Source organism: Antechinus flavipes, chromosome 2, assembly GCF_016432865.1.
Source record: "Antechinus flavipes isolate AdamAnt ecotype Samford, QLD, Australia chromosome 2, AdamAnt_v2, whole genome shotgun sequence".
Taxonomy (NCBI): domain Eukaryota; kingdom Metazoa; phylum Chordata; class Mammalia; order Dasyuromorphia; family Dasyuridae; genus Antechinus; species Antechinus flavipes.
In genome coordinates, this window is record NC_067399.1 from 661,560,228 (window position 1) to 661,571,078 (window position 10,851).

Sequence of the window (10,851 nt, forward strand, 5' to 3'; positions counted from 1 at the left end):
TCCCTCCCACTCTTATATTCTCAGCCTCTCCCTATCTGAGGGCTTTCAAACTCCCTTTCAAATACAACCAGTTCTCTCAGTCTTAAAAAAAAAAAAAAAATCTCCTCACTGTTCCCTTTACCCAGTGTCAAATCTCCCTTACTCTTCTGGCTGTCAAATGCCTCAAGCATGTGGTCTATACCTAGTGCTTCCACTTCTTGGTAAAGTCAAAACTAGCCATTTTTAGTGCTGAAACATATTCAAACAACATGGCAGGGAAAACTGATACTTTGGGCTAGAGCCCAGGACACCAAAAGCCACTGCTGTAAAGGCCATTTGTCAAAAAAGAGCAAGATGGGGGTAGACCAAGAAGGATCTTCTTGGACATCTGCTAACCTGCTGCTTTAATTCATTCTACTCATGGGGAATGGAAACTTGTGCATTGCACCTTTAATAGCATCTTCCAATATGAAAGTTAGTAGGGACCTTTTTTTTTTTTCCAGGAGAGTTGCCATGACATATAATGGATAGATTTGGAAAGATTTGAGCATACATGAATCTGTTGTAATTGGTTCTGGTTTTCTAGCCAGATGGTTAAGAGATGCCTTTTAGATGCTTTGTAGTAGGAACTAGGGCTATCTTCAAAAGGGCCTTAACCTCCACCATTTTCTTTTTGGTTTCATTCTGATTGATTGTCTGCTTCCCTTTTGGTTTGTCTCCTCCCCTGACAGATTCTAGTAAATGACTAGATAAGAGAAGATAAGAGAAGTTTTGGGCCTCCACCATGATAAAAACATGGCCTTGGTGCTAGACCTCTCTATTTCCTGTCTCCTGTTCTAGGTGAAGGACATGGAAACTTTGACCAGAATGTCAAGAAAGTGAGCATTTGGGTCTCCAGAAACACCATCAGCAAGGAGAATGGCTTCCCAAGATCACAGCATCCCAGACACAGTAACAAACCTACATACTAGCATTTCAGTATCTAGGATTACAGTTTGATGAATAAAATCCCTGAAAAGCAAAGCTTCCAGGGAATTAATAATCCATTTTTTATTAGGCTAGCTAATAATTAATAAATTGATGATTAGCATTTTCTCTCAGTAGTGAAAAATACCAAGAGAAGCTCTAAAAATCAGAGTATAGCCAAAGAAAAACTTGAGAACATTATGAAATGCAAAATAGATCATTTTTATTACATTAAAAAATTTTGTACAAACAAAGCCAATGCAGTCAAGATCAGAAGAAAAGCAAAAAACTGGGAAAAAAGTTTACATCCAAGGGCTCTGATAAAGGCTTCCTTTCTCTATGTAGAGAATTAACTCAAATCTATAAGAGTACAAGCCATTCTCCAATTACTAAATGGTAAAAGCATATGAACAGACAATTTTCAGATGAAGAAATTAAATCCATTTCTAGTCATATGAAAAATGTTCTAAATCACTATTAACCAGAGAAATGCAAATTAAGACAATTCTGAGGTACCACTCTCATATTGGCTAAGATGACAGGAAAAGATAATGATAAATATTGGAGGGGATGTGGGAAAATTGGGACACTAACACATTGTTGGTGGAACTGTGAACGGATCCAACCATTCCGGAGAGCAATTGGGAACTATGTCCAAAGGGCATACTTCCACAGTATAGAAATATATATCATACCCTTTGTACACTGTTTATACCCTTTGATCCAGGAGTGTCTCTATTGGGTCTGTATCCCAAAAAAAAATCATAAAAAATGGAAAAAGGACCTACATGTGCAAAATGTTTATAGCAACTCTTTTAATAGAGGCAAAGAATTGGAGACTGAGTGGAGATCCATGAGCTGGGGAATGACTGAAGAAGTTATGTATAAGCATATAATGAGATATTGTTGTTTTATTAAAAAAAATGATCAGCAGGATGATTTCAGGAAGGCCTGGAGAGACTTACATGAACTGATCCTAAGTAAAATGAGCAGAACCAGGAGAACACTGTACACAGCCACAAGATTATGTGATAATCAACTCTTTTAAACAAGATAATTCAGGCCAATTTCAATAGACTTGTGATAGAGGAAGTCATCTGCATCCAGAAAAAGGACTAATGAGACTGAATGTGGATCACAACATAGTATTTTTACCTTTTTTGTTGTTGTTTGATTGCTTGTTTTTCTTTCTCATTTTTTTCCTTTTTGATCTATTTTTTCTTGTGCAGTATGATAATTATAGAAATGTTTAGAAGAATTCCATGTTTAACTTATATTGGATTACTTGCTGTCTAGGGGAGGAGAAAAAGGAGGAAGGGAGAAAAATTTGAAACACAAGGTTTTGTAAGAATGAATGTTGAAAACTATCTTTGCATGTATTTTGAAAAATAAAAAGCTATTATGAATGTAAAAAAAAAAAATCAGATGTATACTTTCTGACAGGAAACTTTCCTGAAGATGAAACTCAACTTTGATTAGTGGACATTTAATGAAGAGGTGAGCTAAAAGTCTTCAGCTCCTCCTACTGAGTACAAAGGAGGTAGGTTTGAAGTCTTTAACTTCTCCTACTGAGAACATGACTTGATCATGAAACTCAGCAGCCTATAGAAATCCAGACAGAGGAAGCCATTTTTATCTGGGCTTCTCTGATTAGATTTTTCCTTCATGAGCTGGGTCACCCTAAACTCTAAAAGAGGGGACTATAAGGACAGGAGTTCCTTCCCCCAGAGTAAGAGTTTGTCCAAAATTTATAATTTAAATAGAAATCAAGTTTCTCAGGTGGGGAAGGGGAGGAGGGGTGTCCTACCCAACCTAGTTAAGTTTTGGAGGTTAGGAGATTACTGTTCTTCTAAAACTGCCTGATCTTTTCAGGAGTAGGGTCTTAGTAAAAATAAGAGTAAAAATACGGATCACTAATAATTAGTTATTACCATTATGGTATTAATTTCTCTCAGCAGCTGGCTTAGTATCCATACTTCAAGGATCACAGAGTAAACATCAAAACCCAGTCAACTAATAGGTCAGAGAGGGACTCATCCAGCAGTCATGGTGCATGTGGATGTGAAGTTGATGAGATGATGTTATATGGGAACAGATCTAAGAGTTAGCCCATTTTCCACAGAGATGAAGATGAGATAAGGGAGAGGTCTCCAGGAACTAGGGGAAATGTTTGTACATTTATGGTCCCTTTGTCTACAAATGCCTTTAAAAAATCTAATTGATGGGGCAGCAGTAAATGTTCTCTCCTGGTTCTCTTCCTATCTATAGGATAGTTCCTTCTCATTCCCTCTTGCTGGTTCTTCATTAATGCTGTACCCACTAAGTGTGGGTATTCCCCAATGTTCTGTCCTATGCCCTCTGCTCTTTTCTCTCTACACTCTCTCTCAAGAGTTTCATCAACTCCCATGAGCTCAATTAGCATCTCTATGCAGATGATTCTGAGATCTAGATATTCAAGCCTAGTCTCTCTTCTGAGCGGATAGAGCATCAGCTCTGAAGTCAGGACAACCTGAGTTCAAATCTGGTCTCAGACACTTAACACTTCCTAGCTGTGGGACCCCAGAGCAAGTCACTTAACCCCAATTGTCTCAGAAAAAAAATCTAATTGATGTTAACTTGTTAAATGAAATTTGGGTGCTACTTACTGGTACCTAAGAATAGGGGAAACACGACTGGGGAACTGAAGCTGACAGACAAGAGACATCCCCAGGCTTCTTGAAAGCACCCGAGGACCCTGAAGAGAAGGTGTAACAGGACTCACCCCTGGAGAGAAAGGAAACATACTGGTTACATTCACTAACTAATTTCTAAACTGCTAAAATGCAAATGTAGTATGTGTAACATGTATCATATATGTGTATATGATAAGCAAATCTTTTCCCTTTATATATTTTTATAATAGTAATATTTTTAAATTTCAGAAACTTTTGGAATTAGTCTTTTTAATTTTTTTGCCATTAAAATTTCAGTACCTTGGGGTAAAGTCCCAGTTACCCTGACCTAGTTTTACATTTGTGCATTCATTTCTTTTTCATCAATGTTTTGTTGATTTCTTTTGTCTTCATATAAGTCTTTTCAATACCTTCCCCTTTCATACTGAATTCTCTCTTGTGAAAATGAAAAACAAGAAAGCAAAACATCCAATACAATAGTTGTACCTGACAAGAAATACAAGCTTCTATCCTAAGTGTACCCACCTCTCTGCCCGTAGGGACGATGTATTTCATCTCTTCTCCAGAATCATCCTTGGTTTTCCAATGATTGCTTCATTTTCATGTTTCTTTAAGTTCAACTTTCTTTTAGGGAACATTTCATTTAAATTGTTGTGGTTATTGTGTGGGTTCTTCTCCTGGTTCTGTTTGGTTCTGTTTCTACATATTGCACTTGAATCAGTTCATACATAAAATGACCTCATCACTCAAATAAAACCTCCCTTTCCAAATTGCCAGTGACTTCTTAATTGCCAAGACCGATAGTCTCTTGTTTCTTATCCTTCTTAAGCATCCTCCAGTATCTGATACTAGTAAATGTTCTCTCCTGGTTCTCTTCCTATCTATAGGGCTCCTTCTCATTCCCTCTTGCTGGTTCTTCATTAATGCTGTACCCACTAAATGTGGGTATCCCCCAATGTTCTGTCCTGTGCCCTCTGCTCTTTTCTCTCTATACTCTCTCTCAAGAGTTTCATCACTTCCCATGAGCTCAATTAGCATCTCTATGCAGATGATTCTGAGATCTAGATATTCAATCCTAGTCTCTCTTAGCTACAATACCATTTCACCAACTTCCAGTGGATATCTTAAACTGAATGTCTAGTGTCTCAAACTCGGCATTTCCAAAACAAAAATCACTATCCATCCTTCAAAAATCAATCTTTTACTGAATTTCCCTCTTACTCTTGAGGAACTCCTCATCCTTTCAGTTACCACATTCATGGCTGCATTATTATTCTTGATTCCTTTTTCTCTTACCCAACATATCCAATCACTTTGCCAAATAGGATACTTTTTCATATAAAATACTATTCACAACCATCCCCATTTCTGTGCTTACAGAGCCACTATCCTAGCTTATGTATGCCTTCATCACCTCTTTCCTACATTATAATAATAGTTTCCTACTTGGTTTTATAATTCAAGTATTTGTTGACTCTAATCTATTCTCTTCAGAGCTACCAAAGTAATTCTTCTAAAACATTTGACCATGTCCATCTACAGTCTGACCACATAACCCACCTCTTTCATAAACTCTAGTGGTTTCTTATTACCTCCAAGATCAAATTTTATGACCACTCTTTGGTAATAAAAATGCAACTCATGAGGATATCTCAACCTGATCCATTCCTGCCTTTCCAATTGTCTTACATTATTACCCTTCACATACTCTTCTACCCAGTCATATTGTACCATTTGCTGCCATTTCCCACACTTAGAATAAACTCCCTCCCAAACTGGTTATCTTTAAAATCCAACTCAAGCCCCACCTTCTTCAGCAAGATTCTCCCCCATACCCTCACTTCAACCACTAGTTAATGCCCAATCAATCATTACCTTCCATCAATTCTGTCCTACCCAATGTACTTTTTTTTGCCTTCATTAGCCATATGAGCATCAAACATGAGCCAGTTCTTTGAGAACAGAGATGGTTTTTTGCTTTTCTCTGTATCTTGTCACTTTTGTCATTTGTCACTGCACCTAGTTCCCCATCTCAATTCCAAGCAATTTTTTAAATTTAAAAACAAATCTCTAAATATATGACAGTGGAGCAAAACAAATCCCCACATTTACCATTTCCAAAAGTGTGTTTCTCTTTCTGCTTTTTTTTTTAAAGCACTTCTTTCCAGAGCTGAATGGCTTGCTTCATCTCCATTCCTTTGGATCTGTGGCTTACATTGCATTGATCATAGTTTTAAAGTCTTTCAGAGTTGTTTTTCTCTGTAATATGGATAGCAATGCATAAATCATTCTAGTTTTTCTCACTTCACTCTGAATCAGTTCATAAAAATCTTCCCTAATTCCTCTGACACTGTCCATTTCATCATTAAAATAGAGTGCTTTTTCTATGTGAATTTTATTTGCTATTTATCCTGTCGGTAGCTTGTTTTTAGATATTTGTGTCATTGCTGTCTCCTTCTTGTTAGACTGAGAACAGGGACTCTCAGTATTTTTTGTATTCTCAGTGTTTAGCACAATGCCTAACACATAGTAAATAATAACGTTTATTGATCAATCAATTCTTATGGCACAATAATATTCCACTACATTCATATACCATAATATTTTCAGTCATTCCCCAGCAAATGAACATTCAACTTCCATTTTTTTGTTACTTCAAAAAAAAAAAACTTAAAAATCACTTTTCTATGTAGAAATTCTTTCCTCTTCTTTTGTTTTCTTTGGTGAATAGGTCTAATTGTGATAATACCTGGTCAAAGGGTATGCACAAAAGGTATATATCTTTGTGGACATAATTTCAAATTGCTTCCCAGAATATTGGTCTTATATTTTTTAACATACCAAGTTCTATTTAGCTCCTAACTCAGTTATCCATGGTGCTAAAACTCCCTCCCAACTTTTGTAGAATTTGATAAGCATGTCATCTGAGACTTTATCTAAGTTATTAAGAAAATGTAATACTCTATAAGATCAAGGCCAGATCTCTGGAACGCCTAAAATGACATTTTCCCACTATTGAGCACTCCGAAAATGATTATACAACAAACTCTGAATTCATTTAATTTTATTATTGTTTAACCTTCTCTCTCTAACTTTTCCACAAGAGCATGAGATACTTTATCATGTTTGGTGAAATCTAGTTAAATTTTATCTCCAGCAATATCCTCCTTCTTTATCAGAAGTAATTCTGAAAACTTAATAAAACTCTCAGAAAAGCAAATGAGACTTGTCTGGCATGCCTTCATATCTCTGCTTCCTTTTCTAGATTTTGATATTCAGTAAAATATTGATTTTTGAGGGATGGACTTTGATTTCCGTTTTGGAAATGCTGAGCTTCAGACACTAGACATTTAGTTTAAAATATCTACTGCAAGTTGGGAAAGTGATATTGTAACTCAGAAGACAGACTTTTTTTTTTCACAAAATTTGGACAAGCAGACACCGCATCCCCTGAATGATATGAGCTAGCATTGTGCCAAGAATCAAAATCAAGTTCATGGGCCTATTGTTGACCAGTCTTTTCCCTTTTTGTCTGAAACTTGTCATAAGCACTGCCAGTCCCCCAGTCCTGCAAATCCCCTCCTGGTTTCCATAATCCTTTGGATAGTCCTCATAGTGGCTCAGCAATCACCTTAGCTAGGTTTATCTAGTCCAGGTGACTTGTATTCATCAAAGACAGTTCTTACTAGCTATGTGTCTGACAGCAGATTTGTAATGGTCACCTGTTGAAGAGAATATTAGAGCTAAACATCCCAAGGGGTAAGTGGATAGAGCATCAGGCCAGAGGCAGGGAGACTCATCATGATAAATTCAAATGTAGTCTCAGTTATTTACTTAGCTGTGTGATATAGGGCAAGCAAGTCCCTTAACCCCATTTGCCTCAGTTTCTGATATATTAAATGAGTTGGAGAAGGAAATGGCACATCACTGCAGTATCTCTGTCAAGAAAACGCCAAATTGAAATGTCACACTTGACTGAAAACAACTGAATATCAGCCACAAACACCCTGAGACCCAATTAAATCAACAGAGCAAATTTGTTTGCCAGCATCTTCAAATTTAAAAGAAAAGCTGGTGTTCTCAAGCTAGAGGGTCAGCTGTGCCAGAAGGCCATCTTAAGACTTCTGAATAAAAAAGGCAAGCCTCATTGACTGGGGGTTGGGATGGGAACATTTCCTCGAGGGAGGAATTTCTGAGTGAACTGCTGCTAACTCATCTGATAGAAAACCTGAGAGGCTTTCCTTTCAGGCTCTGGTTTCAATGATCTTGTCACAGACGCCAAGGTTATTTGCCTCCGAGCTCCCTGGGTAGGCAACACCATCTGGCTAGAGATGACAATGTGAAAAGTTCTTAACTTTTTCTTCTGTTGCTTCGCTTGGGAAGCAGCAAGATATCAAAACAGAAGGCCGGGGTTTTGAAGGCCAGCTGCAGCTTCCCCTAGTGGAAAAGGGAGACTCAGAAGACATTTCTGTTTCACTTTTTACTTCAGTCAATCAATCATCTATTTATTAAAAGCCTACTGTGTGCCAGGTACTGGAAACAGAAGGACGAGTAATGAAATAAATCATCTTCACTTGCTAGGGAATTAGCTCACATTCTGATAGGGGAGAGAACACAGATATGTATAAATATGTACAGAATAAATATGAAGAGAATGATCGCAAAGTGATTCGAAGAAATGTAGCTTAAGGGGAAGGGCACTATAGTTTGGGTGAATTAGGACAGACTGGAGGCAGAGCTTGAAGTGTCTTGAAGGGAGAGAAAGATGCTGAGGGAGAAATGAGGAAGAGGAGGTGAACTGCAGCTATGGATGACCAGTGCAGAGGCCCAAAGTTGAAATGAAGTGATCTGTGGATGAGGAGCAGAGTAAAAACCAAGCCAGTGAAACAGGATCAAAGAGTACAAAAAATTAGAAAAAATAAGTTGGGACTCAAGAGTGAGGGCCTTTAAAAGTCAAACAATCAAGAAGCAGTCACAATAATCCAGGCGAGAGATGATGATGACCTAAAATGATGGTTGTCCACAGAGACAAAGAGTTTAAGTTCAAAGATGTTGTAAAGGCAAAAATGGCAAGGTTTTCCAAATAAAAAAACTATTAGTAACCTTTTTGTGGTGTCATTTTAAGTTGTGTCTGAACTTTGTGACCCCATTTGGAGGTTTTATTATCAAAGATACTTGAAATGATTTGCCATTTCCTTCTCCAACTCATTTTACAGATGAGAAACTGAGGCAAACAGTGTTCAGTGACTTGGTCAGGATCACACAGCTAGAAAGTGTCTGAGGCCAGATTTGAACTCAGGAAGAGGAACCTTCAAGCTCAGTGCTCTATCCACTGTATTGTACAGTAGCTGTGCCATTTGTACCACTGGAAACCAGATTATAGGATTGAGAAGAGAAGAAATGCAGCCCCTAAGTATAAATTGCCTTTTTGAAGAGTTGAGATGAATAGGAGAAGAGAAATCTAGAATGGTTGCTGGCAGAGATGATAGGATTCAAGAGGGTCTTTTAAAGAATTGAGCTGATAGGTTTGAGTAAGGATTTAGTTTCCACAGAATTATGAAACTGAAAATAAAATAGAAACCTAAGAAATGGAGGCTAGACTCAGAACAAGGAAATAGTAAGGGAAATGTATCTTTGGAAGCTTGAAGGGAGATGACTAGATTTGGAAAGGTCTTGGTGATAGTCAAGAGGAGTAGAAAGATTGCCTTGCTGCATTGAGGGTATAGGTGAAATTATTGAATTTCACAACATGAATTTATAGTGAACCCAATTCAAATTTTTGTTATTTCCTCCACGTTTGCTTAGGAATTAAAGTGAATTAAAATGGAGGCAGATATAGAAGTAATCCAACATATTTGTATTTTTTTTTCTTTTTTATTAAAGCTTTTTATTTATAAAACATATGCATGGGTAATTTTTCAACAATGACCCTTGCAAAGCCTTTTGTTCCAAATTTTCCCCTCCTTTCCCCCATCTCCTCCCCTAGATGACAGGTAGTCCAATACATGTTAAATTTGTTAAAATATATTTATAGAGTTAGCTTGCTGCACAGGAAAAATCAGATCAAGAAGGAAGAAAAAAATGAAAGAAAACAAAATGCTAGCAAACAACAGCAGAAAGAGTGAGAAGGCTATGTTGTGGTCTACCCTTGCTTCCACAGTCCTCTCTCTGGATATAGATGGCTCTCTTCATCACTGAATAAGTGGAACTGGTTTGAATCACCTCATTGTTGAGGAGAGCCATGTCTATCAGAATTGATCCTCGTATAGTCTTGTTGTTGCTGTGTATAATGATCTCTTGGTTCTACTCATTTCACTTAGCATCAGTTCAACCTCTCTGAAATCCTCCTGCTGGTCATTTCTTTCAGAACAATAATATTCCATAACATTCATGTACCATAACTTATTCAGCCATTCTCCAATTGATGGGCTCCACTCTGTTTCCAGTTTCTAGCCACTATGAAAAGGGCTGCCACAAACATTTTTGCACATGTGGGTCCCTTCCCCTCTTTTAAGATCTCTTTGGGATATAAGCCCTGTAGTAACACTACTGGGTCAAAGGCTATGCACAGTTTGATAACTTTTTTAGCATAGTTCCAAACAGCTCTCCAGAATGACTGAATCCGTTCACAATTCCACCAACAATATATCAATGACCCAGTTTTTCCACATCCCCTCCATCATTGGTGATTATCGTTTCCTGTCATCTTAGCCAATATGACAGGCGTGTAGTAGTATCTCAAAGTTATCTTAATTTGCATTTTTGACCAATAGTGATTTTCATATGACTAGAAATAGTTTCAATTTCTTCATCTGAAAATTAGCTATTCATATCCTTTGACCAACTTATCAAGTGGAGAATGGCTTGAACTATCATAAATTTGAGTCAGCTCTCTATATATTTTAGAATTGAGGCCTTTTTCAAAACCCTTGAATGTAAAAATGTTTTCCCAGTTTATTGTTTCCCTTCTAATCTTGTCTGCATTAATTTTGTTTGTACAAAAACTTTTTAACTTAATATAATCAAAATTACCTATTTTCTGATCAATAATGATCTCTAGTTCTTCAGTCACAAATCCCTTCCTCCTCCACAGATCTGAGAGGTAAACTATCCTATGTTCTTCTAATTTGTTTATAATATCATTCTTTATGTCTAGATTGTGAACCATTTTTGACCTAATCTTGATATACAGTGTTAAGTGTAGGTCAATGTCTAGTTTTAATCCAACATATTT

At 37.1% G+C, this 10,851-nt stretch overlaps 1 long non-coding RNA gene across 2 annotated transcripts; it reads right to left on the reverse strand.

The window, feature by feature from the left end:
* Positions 1-1,189: 1,189 nt before the first annotated feature.
* Positions 1,190-7,591, reverse strand: LOC127547205 (uncharacterized). 2 transcript variants are annotated; one of them, XR_007950090.1, is made up of 4 exons: positions 5,730-7,591; positions 4,143-4,316; positions 3,591-3,708; positions 1,190-2,237 (listed from the first exon to the last, which is right to left on the reverse strand). It is a non-coding gene; the product is annotated as an uncharacterized LOC127547205 (long non-coding RNA). The 2 variants fall into 2 exon arrangements; XR_007950089.1 differs by having other exon boundaries at positions 4,143-7,591.
* Positions 7,592-10,851: the final 3,260 nt, after the last annotated feature.